Source organism: Nothobranchius furzeri, chromosome 3 (assembly GCF_043380555.1).
Source record: "Nothobranchius furzeri strain GRZ-AD chromosome 3, NfurGRZ-RIMD1, whole genome shotgun sequence".
In the NCBI taxonomy this organism is placed as follows: domain Eukaryota; kingdom Metazoa; phylum Chordata; class Actinopteri; order Cyprinodontiformes; family Nothobranchiidae; genus Nothobranchius; species Nothobranchius furzeri.
Genome location: NC_091743.1, coordinates 73,202,988 through 73,213,385, shown reverse-complemented (window position 1 = coordinate 73,213,385; position 10,398 = coordinate 73,202,988).

Sequence of the window (10,398 nt, the reverse complement as noted above, 5' to 3'; positions counted from 1 at the left end):
GATCAGGCATCGATGCAGCAACCTGCCCACGCATCGGTTTCGAGCGCTACGCTGCCGTCAGCGTTCGAAGCCTTGGGCGTCACGTGTGTGCCCCTGTCCACCGGGTCCTTTGATGACGTCAGGACGTCACGTGATCATAATAGTCTTTTATCAGGAGGACACCAGAGCGGTAGTTCACTTACTCTTAGCACACAGAACAGACCGGTCACGTTTTGAGGATGTTTAGGACCCAAATATGCAGAAACCCAGGATGACACGAGGCTGGAGATGATGTAAAGTAAATATGCTTTATTTTGCAGGACGAATAAAAATAAATCCAAAGGCAGCGAGCCAAAAGTCCAAAAATCCAAAAACCCTGGTAACAAAAACAAAAGCTCACTAAGAGCACCAAAACCTGGAGACATAAGCTCAACTAGAGCACGAAACAACGCTGACAAACATACAATGGACCGACAACAACACAGAGACAAGACAGGGCTTAAATAGACTGGGAAGATGAGAGGGAGATAATTGCAGGTGTTTGGGGAGAGGGACCAGGTGAATACAATTACTAAATCAGGAAGGAGGAAGAAAACACTGGTGGGAAAAACACACTAAATACTGAAAGGCTGTAACAAAGGAAAATGACCTAAGAGAAAAACAAAAGACCAGAAAGTATGAACCATGACTAAGATACTAAGGGGAAGCTGACACTAAAGGAAAACACTGTAGAAAGAAATAACAGGGGCGTGGCTAAGAGGGGGCCAAGAGAGCACAGGACCTGGGAAAGGGATGTCTGACGGGGGAAACCTAGAGGGCAAACGGGGAACACCAGGAGACACATGAGGAAGACGCAGGCATGACACATGAGGGCGCTAGAAGACACAAAAGGAGCACCTAGAGAGGATGGAGAAACACCAGGAGGCACATGAAGGAAGGGGCAGACGCAGACCATGACAAGACCAGTCACTGCACAGAATCTTTTAGCAAGATGCCTTTTTTAATCGCAGGATTCCTTTTTGGAAACTTTGTTTCTAAAACTGTTAGAAAAACCTTTGATTATTTCCTCGAAAAGCAAGAAAACGAAGAATTTGATGAAGATTCCGAAAAATTATTTCAGTCAGTTTCTGGTGATAATTTTACCATCAGACCTGAACCCAGAACCAACTCTGACAGAGAAACTAATCCATTTTTTTCTCACGGTGAGGGGAGGATTTCTAAATCTCCAGAGACACCTTACAGTCATGGAAACAGAGATTTACAAGAAATCTCAGTCGCTTATCTTGGGAGAGATGAAGCTCAGATTTCAGAGCTACATTTCCCTGAGGAAATGGGAGGTTGCCTGTCTGAATCCCTAGTCAGCCCCACAGAAAAACCGAATGCCCAGAAAAATGACCAACATTCACTTATTGACTCAGAAAGAGAATTCTCTTCTCTGCTGGACTACGGTGCATCAGGTAAAGCCAGCTGTAAGACTGCAGAGGCGTCCAACCATGAAAATATCAGAAACTTAGAAGGAACAGCTGTCACTTTAACGGGATTTCTCTGGAAAGATGAATCCCAAGTTACAGCTTTTCCAGAAGACAAATTTGCCAAGGCTTATGAGGAAATCCACCAATATGAGTCTGATGTTTCAGAAAACAGATATTTCTTTGATTCAGAGCCTGACGAGATATTTTCATCTGATGGGAGTGCCAGTACAACTTTCCCGGAGGAATCAGGAACAGATGAAGAGAAATTCTTGTTAGTTTCAGAGAATGGTGCTGATTGTGTGCCTGTAACGTCTGAAACACACGAAGCAAATTTCTTTAAAGCAGGAGATGTTCTTGAGATGTTGCCGTTTGATGAAAGCAGAATTCAAGTTTTCCGCTTTTCAAACTCAAATTTAGGTCAAACTGAAGACGAGATACCAGCTTCACAAAATAGTGATGGGGAAATGAATTTATTCGATCAAGAAGATGATTTTATTCAGTTTTTATTTTCTGAAGATTACCTCTAAAACAAGAAACACGTTTCTGGCTTCACAGGAAATCTTTGATGACAAATCTGTCTCTTATGAAGACGTCAACGTGGATTTGTTTGGTCAGAATCATCACAATCTTGAGCTGTCTTTAGATAAAAGCGACCCTCAAGTTTTATTCCATTTAAAAGAAAATTGTACACTAAAAGAAGCAGAACTCGTAATTCTGGATGGATTAGGTCAGGATGAAGCATCCTTCGCTCCACACAGTACAGAAGATGACAGCTCCAGCACTTCTGAAGACACTCAGGACCTGCTAGAACATTTAGGGGCCGCAGAAACTGAATATTTAGTTTCAGACGATGAATTTAGTGAGAAGGAAACATCAGCTTCAGCCGACGATGATGTTAAAGCAAATATGTTTGACGATTTATTATCTTCAGAGGAAACTGAAGCTGAATGTTTAGTTTCAGAGGGTGAATTTAGTGAGGATGAACTCAGTCAAGATGAAGATGCTTTGGATGAAGGAGATGTTGAAACAAATGTGTTGGATCTGGGTGATGAGACACTTCAGATCGGGCCTCTTGATAAGGACAGGACAACGACTCAAAGGGCCCTAGCTTTACAAGAGAGTACAGTTGAAAGAGCGTCGGTAACTGCAGAGGACAATGAACCTTCTGTAACGGAACGAATGACTCTTATTTTTCCCTTCTTTGCTCAGAACTAGTCTGCATGAGAGATAGTCTCAAGGTCTCATGCATTCCTTCTAAAGCTGGGCTGACACTGTGCGACTTTTTCACTCGTAGCACTCAGCTTCAGCTCAAAATGTACGACTTCCTCGCAGGGCAGATCTCACGAGTCATGCGCTCACACTGTACGACCCAGTTCTCTGTTGCGACCTGACTGCTCACACTGTACATCTGGTAGCAACACGTCTGACCTAAAAAATATGGTAAAAATATCAGTTTTTACACAACACGTCAGACTTTTTTGTCTTGTTTTGCCTGTTGTCCTTCGGGAGTGCTGCAGGAGGACACACAGGGATTTATGGGGGTTGGATGAGGAAAACGAAATAAAGAAAGTAAATCTGTGTTTTGTGATCAGTTTAATTTGACATGAACACGACAAACACGCTTTCTTGACAATCCTTGTGAGTAAAAAAACATGTAGAAATAAAAATGAACAACGTGTGTTATTAGGGAAATAAGGGGCGAGCGGTGTTGATGAATGATTGAGCATGCGCCGTGAGCGGTTCTGATACTTTTTGGGTTGCAGCTGCTCGCAGCGCCGCTTCAACAGTGCGATACCCTCACAAGGGACGAGCAAAATTTCAAACACGCCAGAAGTCCGTGCGAGCTCACGATTGCTGATCGGTAGCTGGTCACATGGTGTTAATCGCCTCTCGTAACCCCCTGTACACTACACGACGCTCGGCGCAAAACTCGCCCCGATCTCGTGGATTCTCGCACGAGTGGAAAATCGGCTCAAAAAAGTGAAAAAGTCACACAGTGTACGCCCGGCTTAACCTGCTTATTTTCAGCTCAACAGAAGAATGAAGAATGAACTCTTTTCTTTTAATTAATCAAAGAACTCTATTTTAATAAAGCTAATCCATGTGACTGACCTGTGAAACCAAATTATAATTACTTTATTATGATCCTATTGAATATAATAAGTACTGCGACTTTAAGTGTTCCAACAGGACTAATTTCACGTAGTGTTAAAAGGACATAACACATTCCTTTCACTGATCCAATCGGAATCTTACAGATCTGACGGAGATGTGCTTCTGACGGTGTTTGGTTATTTTCATTCGACAATAAACCATAACATCCGAGGTATAAAACGATGCCACGTCAGCTTTAACGCTAGTTCAAAGCGTTCCAGAGAAAGTGACGGAGTGGCCAATCCTGACCTAAACTCTTTAACCGAAAGAACCAATGACAAGCTGAGAAATCCAGTCACTATAGCAACCAGCGACAACAACAGCTCCTTTCAGAATAAAAGCTCCATCCACCGACCCAGGCTTGGGTCTGACCAGACGCCAATAAAAGTGTTGTGTGCCGGAAGTAACTCAAGACGGGTTTGATCAGAACTGCGGCTTCTCCTACCGGCTCGGTTTCCAGAGAGGGTTCACTGGACCTCTATATTCCTGATCTACAGAGGACTTCCACCGAGGGCAAGCTAGGCCAACATGATGGGGTCTCATGCTGTTTCTGAAGCTAACCAAAGCTTAATGCAAAACAACATCCTCAGTCCCCATCAGAACAATCGCTCCTTCGGATTTGCTGATTCTGATTTATAGCACACGTCATCCATTCACCGCCTCATCCATTTTTAGTTACACTATACATTTAGTTTTGAAGTCAGTCTAGTTAAATTTTTTGGTAATAAAATTCTTAACTTTTAAACTTGACTCTCTCTATTCTGTTGTCTCTGAGTGAATACATAACGGTTATCTAATCCCTGCAATAAAAAGATCCAATCTTCTGGTTTAAATAACCCTTCGATCCGTAAGGTGGATTCTATATTTCCTATGGAATCCCACGCCTTATGGCTCATTAATTAAAATGTAATGACCTCCATTTCATTACACTTCTTACAAGCCTGCAGATGAAGGCACAGACTTATGTGGATAAAAACTTGATCTTTCTGTGCTGCAGAAGTTAGGTGTTTTCACACCTGAGGATTTGTCACTTATAAAGGAGAAATTTGAACAATTTAATGCTAACCTTCCATCTTCATACGATAGTGATTTTGACTCTTCTAGCTCTTATTCTGAAAGTGATGACGACGATGATTTGTCTTCAGAAAAGAGTGAAGATCAAGAATCTGTCACATCAGAGCATTCCCCGTTGCCCCAAAACAGCAACGGGAAATCGTTTAGATGGGCGGATAATTTTGGACTTCCCTTGTGTAAAAATAAGTTATTAAGAAAAAATGATGAAATTACTCTTCCCAGCCTGTCACCCATTAAAAGCCCAATCAGTATTCTTAAGCAGGATAAAACTGTCACGTTCTGATTAGGAGGAGTAGGACCCAATATGCAGAGCACCAGACGACACGAGGCAGGAGTTGACACAAAGTAAAAAATCCCTTTATTGTAGGATGAACAAAAATAAATCCAGAGGCATGGAGCCCAAAATCCAGAAATCCAAAAGCAGGAGAACAAAGCTCAATTAGAGCACAAACTGGGGACCAGACAGAAAGTTCACACAGAGCACCAAAGAAAAACGCTGACAAACAACAATGGACCGACAAGAACAATGAGACAACGAGGGCTTATGTAGACAAGTAGGAGCAATTAGGGAAACAGGAAGCAGGTGTGTGGAGTGAGGCTGGAGGGAAGGCAAGTGACAACAATTATCTGGATGGGGAAGAGAACCAGTGGAGGGCAGATAAACCTAAAACTATATAAAACACAAAACTAAACCTAAAGACTAAGGGAAGGACTCACACAAACACATACACATACTGACACACACAAACTCATACACACATACAATGAACTGGGGAACAAGAGGCTGGGGCTACAACTTAAGACACACAACAGAGATGCAGACAAAGGACACATGAGAGCGCTAAGAGAACACAACAGGAGAACCTGGAGTGGGAACTGGAGGAGCTGGGGAACGAAGGGACACAGAACATAACAAAAACTGTCCTTCCCAGAATTTCCTCCAGTAAGACATCACCCAGTTTTAGAAAGCCGGATGAAACTGCCCTTTCCAGAATGCCCTGCTTTAAGACCCTATCCAGTATTCCTGAATCAATTCCACCAGAAAAAAGACACACATTGGTCCCATCTGGAATAAACGTTAAACTGAAGCTGAAATGGCAGCAATTTAAGAACAGAATGAAGCTTAAATTTGAGTGACTTCTGAAAAAAAAAATCAAACTTAGCCCGGTGTTTATTTGAATGCTGTAAGCGTTCATTGTTAGTTTTTAGATAAATTAGAAAAGCATTTCCATCAAGGGTGACTATCAATCACGTCCCTTCCCTGGCACACAGCACCACTACATGTACCCAATAATCTGTAAAAAAAAAAAAAAAAAAAAAAAAAAGCAACACAAGGATTATATCACAGAAAATATTCGTCCAAATAATTTTTGTGTCTCTTTGTGCTGCATGGGGGGTTTTCTCTGGGAGCTACAGTCCCCCCCCCCCCCCCCCAAATCCTGATGGATCGGCTCAGATTTTTTACGAGGATAAAGCCCCTTGAGATGAAACATCTGGTTTTTGAGAAGGACCTTAACATACAACAGAAAATAAAAAACCAGTAGAACAGATAAGTATTTGAGAGAACTGAGTAAAATATAAACAAAACAAACAAAAACTATCAAAACCCAAATAAAGTAATTCCTGTTTTAGTCATAACGTATTATTTACACATCTGTTATGACACATGTTCAGACAATAACGTTAGAAACAGTTACAGATAGATAAGACATGCAAGTAAACAGCATTACGTAATAATCAGAAAGAAGTGATGAACTGTATATATACTGGGAGGTTTTGCCAGTCCAGTGGGGCTTTACCACTAAAAGCCAGTTTCCAAACATCTTTCCTGAACCGATGTACAACGCAACAAGCCTGATCGTCCAACTGAATATCAGATTGACACATGAAAGGCACCAAATAATGTTTTAAATATGCTGAAAAGTCAAAGAATATCCATCCATCCATTGTCTGAACCTGCTTAGCCACACAGAGTCGCGGGTGGCTGGTGCCCATCTCCAGCAGTCTTCGGGCAAGCAGGCGGGGTACATCCTGGACAGGTTGCCAGTCCATCGTAGAAGTCAATGAATGCACATTTACAAATTAAAGATAACCAGCAACACCTACACCTAACTGAAGCCAGGACAGTTTTTCATATGAATTGCACTGGTTATAAATGAACAACATAAGACAAGATCGCTTTATTTATGCAGCACACTTCCTACACAAAGGCAACTCAATGTGCTTTACAGCAATAGACAGACAAAGCATACACAAAAATTAACAATGGGATTGAAAAACATTGAAGCCTAAAACTAGAAAAATAACATCAATTAAATGTGGAAGTTGGATACATCCCTAAAGCTTGAGACTCACATCAATGGCGTGGTGCGCTCCTGCTTCCTCCATCTTCACCGCCTAGCCAGGATCAAGCCGCCAGTGTCGCAAGCTCACTTAGAAACTGTAGTCCACGCTTCTGTTACTTCTCCGCTAGACTACTGCAGCTCTCTCTACTTCGGAGTTAGCAAGGCTGCTCTGGCTCAATCAGTCAGTCAATCAATCACTCTTTATTTGTATAGCGTCTTCCACTGCCTTTGCTGGAGCCCAAGGCGCTGAACATAAAATACAGTAAAACACAGATAGCAATAAAAAGGAGGTTAAAACAACATACAGATACAAAAGCACCATACAAAATGTAAACAAGACTCTGTAGACTCTGGCAAGAACATCACCAGAGTCTGCCCTATTCTCTCTCGGGCCAATACTGAGATGCTGATGCACGCTTTTATCATCGGTAGAATAATGTCCTGCTTTCTGGTCTTCCCAAAAAAAAGCATCTCAGGCTTACAAATTGTACAAAATTTGGCAGCACGTGTCCTGACAAAGACCAGGAGTGGGAGCACATTACACTGGTTTTAGAATCATTTTATTGGCTCCCTGTATGTTTCAGGATAATTCTAAGGTTCTTCTAATGGTTTTTAAATGTCTTAATGGTCTTGGGCCTTCTTATCTCTCAAAACTGCTTTTACCATATGAACCCTCGCGGCCTCTGCACTCCTCTGGCAGGCGTCTCCTGGTCATCCCCAAAGTCAGAACACACACTCACAGCGAGGCGTCCTTCCAGTATTATGGTCCTCGCCTCTGGAACGAGCTGCCGGAGGACCTCAGGGCCGCAGAGAATGTTCATGTTTTTAAGTCCAGGCTCAAGACCCAACTATTTAGGTTTGCTTTTATCTAATTATTTACTATCATTTTATTTCTCGTTTTACATGATTATATTTTATTACTGGCCTTGCATGTTTTATATGATTATATTTTAGCACAGTTTGATTATTTAATAATATTATAATTTTACTGTCTATATGATTTTATTTATTATTTATTTTCTTACTTTTATCATTTATATTAGCTCTTTTATTTTCATATTTTTACTCATTTTAATCCAGTGTTTTCTCTGTAGGGGCCCTCTGCCCCAGGGGCGGTTGTCGACTGTTGCTTCCTGGGCGCTCTACCAGTAGTGTTTAAGTGGAGGTGGGGGTCATTGTTCCCCCTCCTCTGAGTGCCCTGACTTAGTGTGGAAGACCTGATGCTGCCAGGGCAGACGGCTCCTCTGATGGTGTCTCCTTGCCTTACCTTACTTGACTCATCTGGACTCAGCCGAATATAAATTTTTACTGGTGTGTGTGTGTATGTGTGCATGCGCGCGTGCATATGTCTGTTAATGTTTTTAAACTGTTATGGGAATTTGGGGTCATTTTAATTCTGTAAAGCACTTTTAGTAGCACTTTGCTTGAAAAGTGCTTTATAAATAAAATCTCATTGATTGATTGAAACAAGGAGCATAAAAGCATACAACCAGGTCACATAAAAGCCAAATGATAAACATTTGTCTTCAAACGACTCTTAAAAACCTGCAGCGAAGGTGACAGTTTAAGATCAAGTGGAAGCTTATTCCAGAGAGAAGGAGCCAATATCAAGAAAGCCTGATCACCTCCAGACGTGGACCTAGTTTGTGGGAGAGTCAGTGGCTCCAGACCAGCCAAACGTAGAGTCCGTGATGGGGTATGCCTTTTTATTAAAATTGCCAAGTATGGTGGAGCACCACCAAAAAGATATAGCACATAACTTTAAACTTGGCCCGAAAACCTACAGGGAGCGAACGTAATGAGGCCAGCACAGGAGCGATGTGTGCCGACCTCCTTGTCCTTGTCAGAAATCTGGCCACAGAGTTCTGAACCAACTGTAGACGTCTCGGTGCTGCCTGGCTCAGCCCAGCATATATAGCATTGCAGTAGTCGAGCCTGGATAAAACAAATGTGTGGAGCACAGACTCCATATGTGCTCGAGACAACCGCAGGATAAACAAAGCATTGCTCGGCTCCAGGTTGCACAAAATACTGCTGCCAGATTCCTGACAGGCACAAGAAAGCAGGAACACATCACTCCCATTCTGGCCCACCTGCACTGGCTTTGTGTATCTTTCCATGTCAGTTGTCTTTGTTTTTTAGTCTCTGCAGGGCCGTGCTCCTACCTAACTCACTAATTTGCTCATCCAATACACTCCACCACGTGCACTTAGGTCTTCACAGCAAGACCTGCTAGTTGTCCCACGTGTGAGATGCTCTACTAGAGGAGGTAAAGCTTTCTCAGCTGTGGCCTCCAAGCTGTGGAATGACCTTCCACCCTACAAACAGTCAATGTCGCATGGACGTGCAGATCATGTCCATATTGAGTCTGTCTGTCCAGCGGTCCAGATCACGTCTGTAGGACGTCCAAACTAGGTCTTTGCACAGTGGGCACTCGCAGTCAGACAAGCACCCTCACTGCCGGTTTTTTAAGAGTTGGCTGAAGACTCACTTTTATACAGTGGTGTTCACCAACAACACTAAACTTGAGACAACACTGTGAACTTATAAATCTGATTTTTTCCCCTTTCCATTCTTAGTCTACCTCCAATAAAAGTACCAAGTAAGTATTGACGGTACTGCAGCGTATCGTCTGCTGTACAAGCTGGCTGGAGACAACGTGGTCCTAAAGCAGGCTTCCATGAACGTTCTCAGTCAGCATGAGCGCCTGCAGCTGCAGGGGGAGCCAACTTGCTGTTTCCAATCCAGACACTGTCATATGACAATAGAAAACCTCGGTGTGGCGCAGATTTCTTTCTTTCTTTCTTTCTTTTTTTTTTATTCAGTGCTTGTGCGCCCCTTTTGTGTCATGAAAAAATGTCGCCCCGGGCAACTGCCCTGTCTGCCCGTGCCTAAAACCGCTACTGCAGGCTTCTGAACTCTATGAGCATTTCTACCATGAGCTGTGACTGTGAGAACATGATGTTCCTATAAGAGCAGACTTGGGAGACCTGCTGGAAAAGATCTGCTGGGCTGAGACCATGATGGAGAAGTGAGGATAAACTTTAAACTGGTGCAAGTTTTTTTGTTTTTAATTAATATGATGCATATATCATTTCTGCCTTCTTGGCAGGCAAAGAAGACTGCACTTACAGGTCAGTGATTTGACTGCAGCCACCTTATGTTTATTTATTTAATTTTTGCTATTATGCAAACTAAGATATCAGTCTTGTGCAGTCATTATAAATTGGATAACCACTATATGTTTAAAAAGCAATATTGATGCTGTAAAAGAAGTTAATTTACATCTAATTAAGGACTCGTGAGACATTAAGATTCCATAGTGAATATGAAATCAATTTTAAGGACCGTTGAGTTATTTAACCAGAAGATTG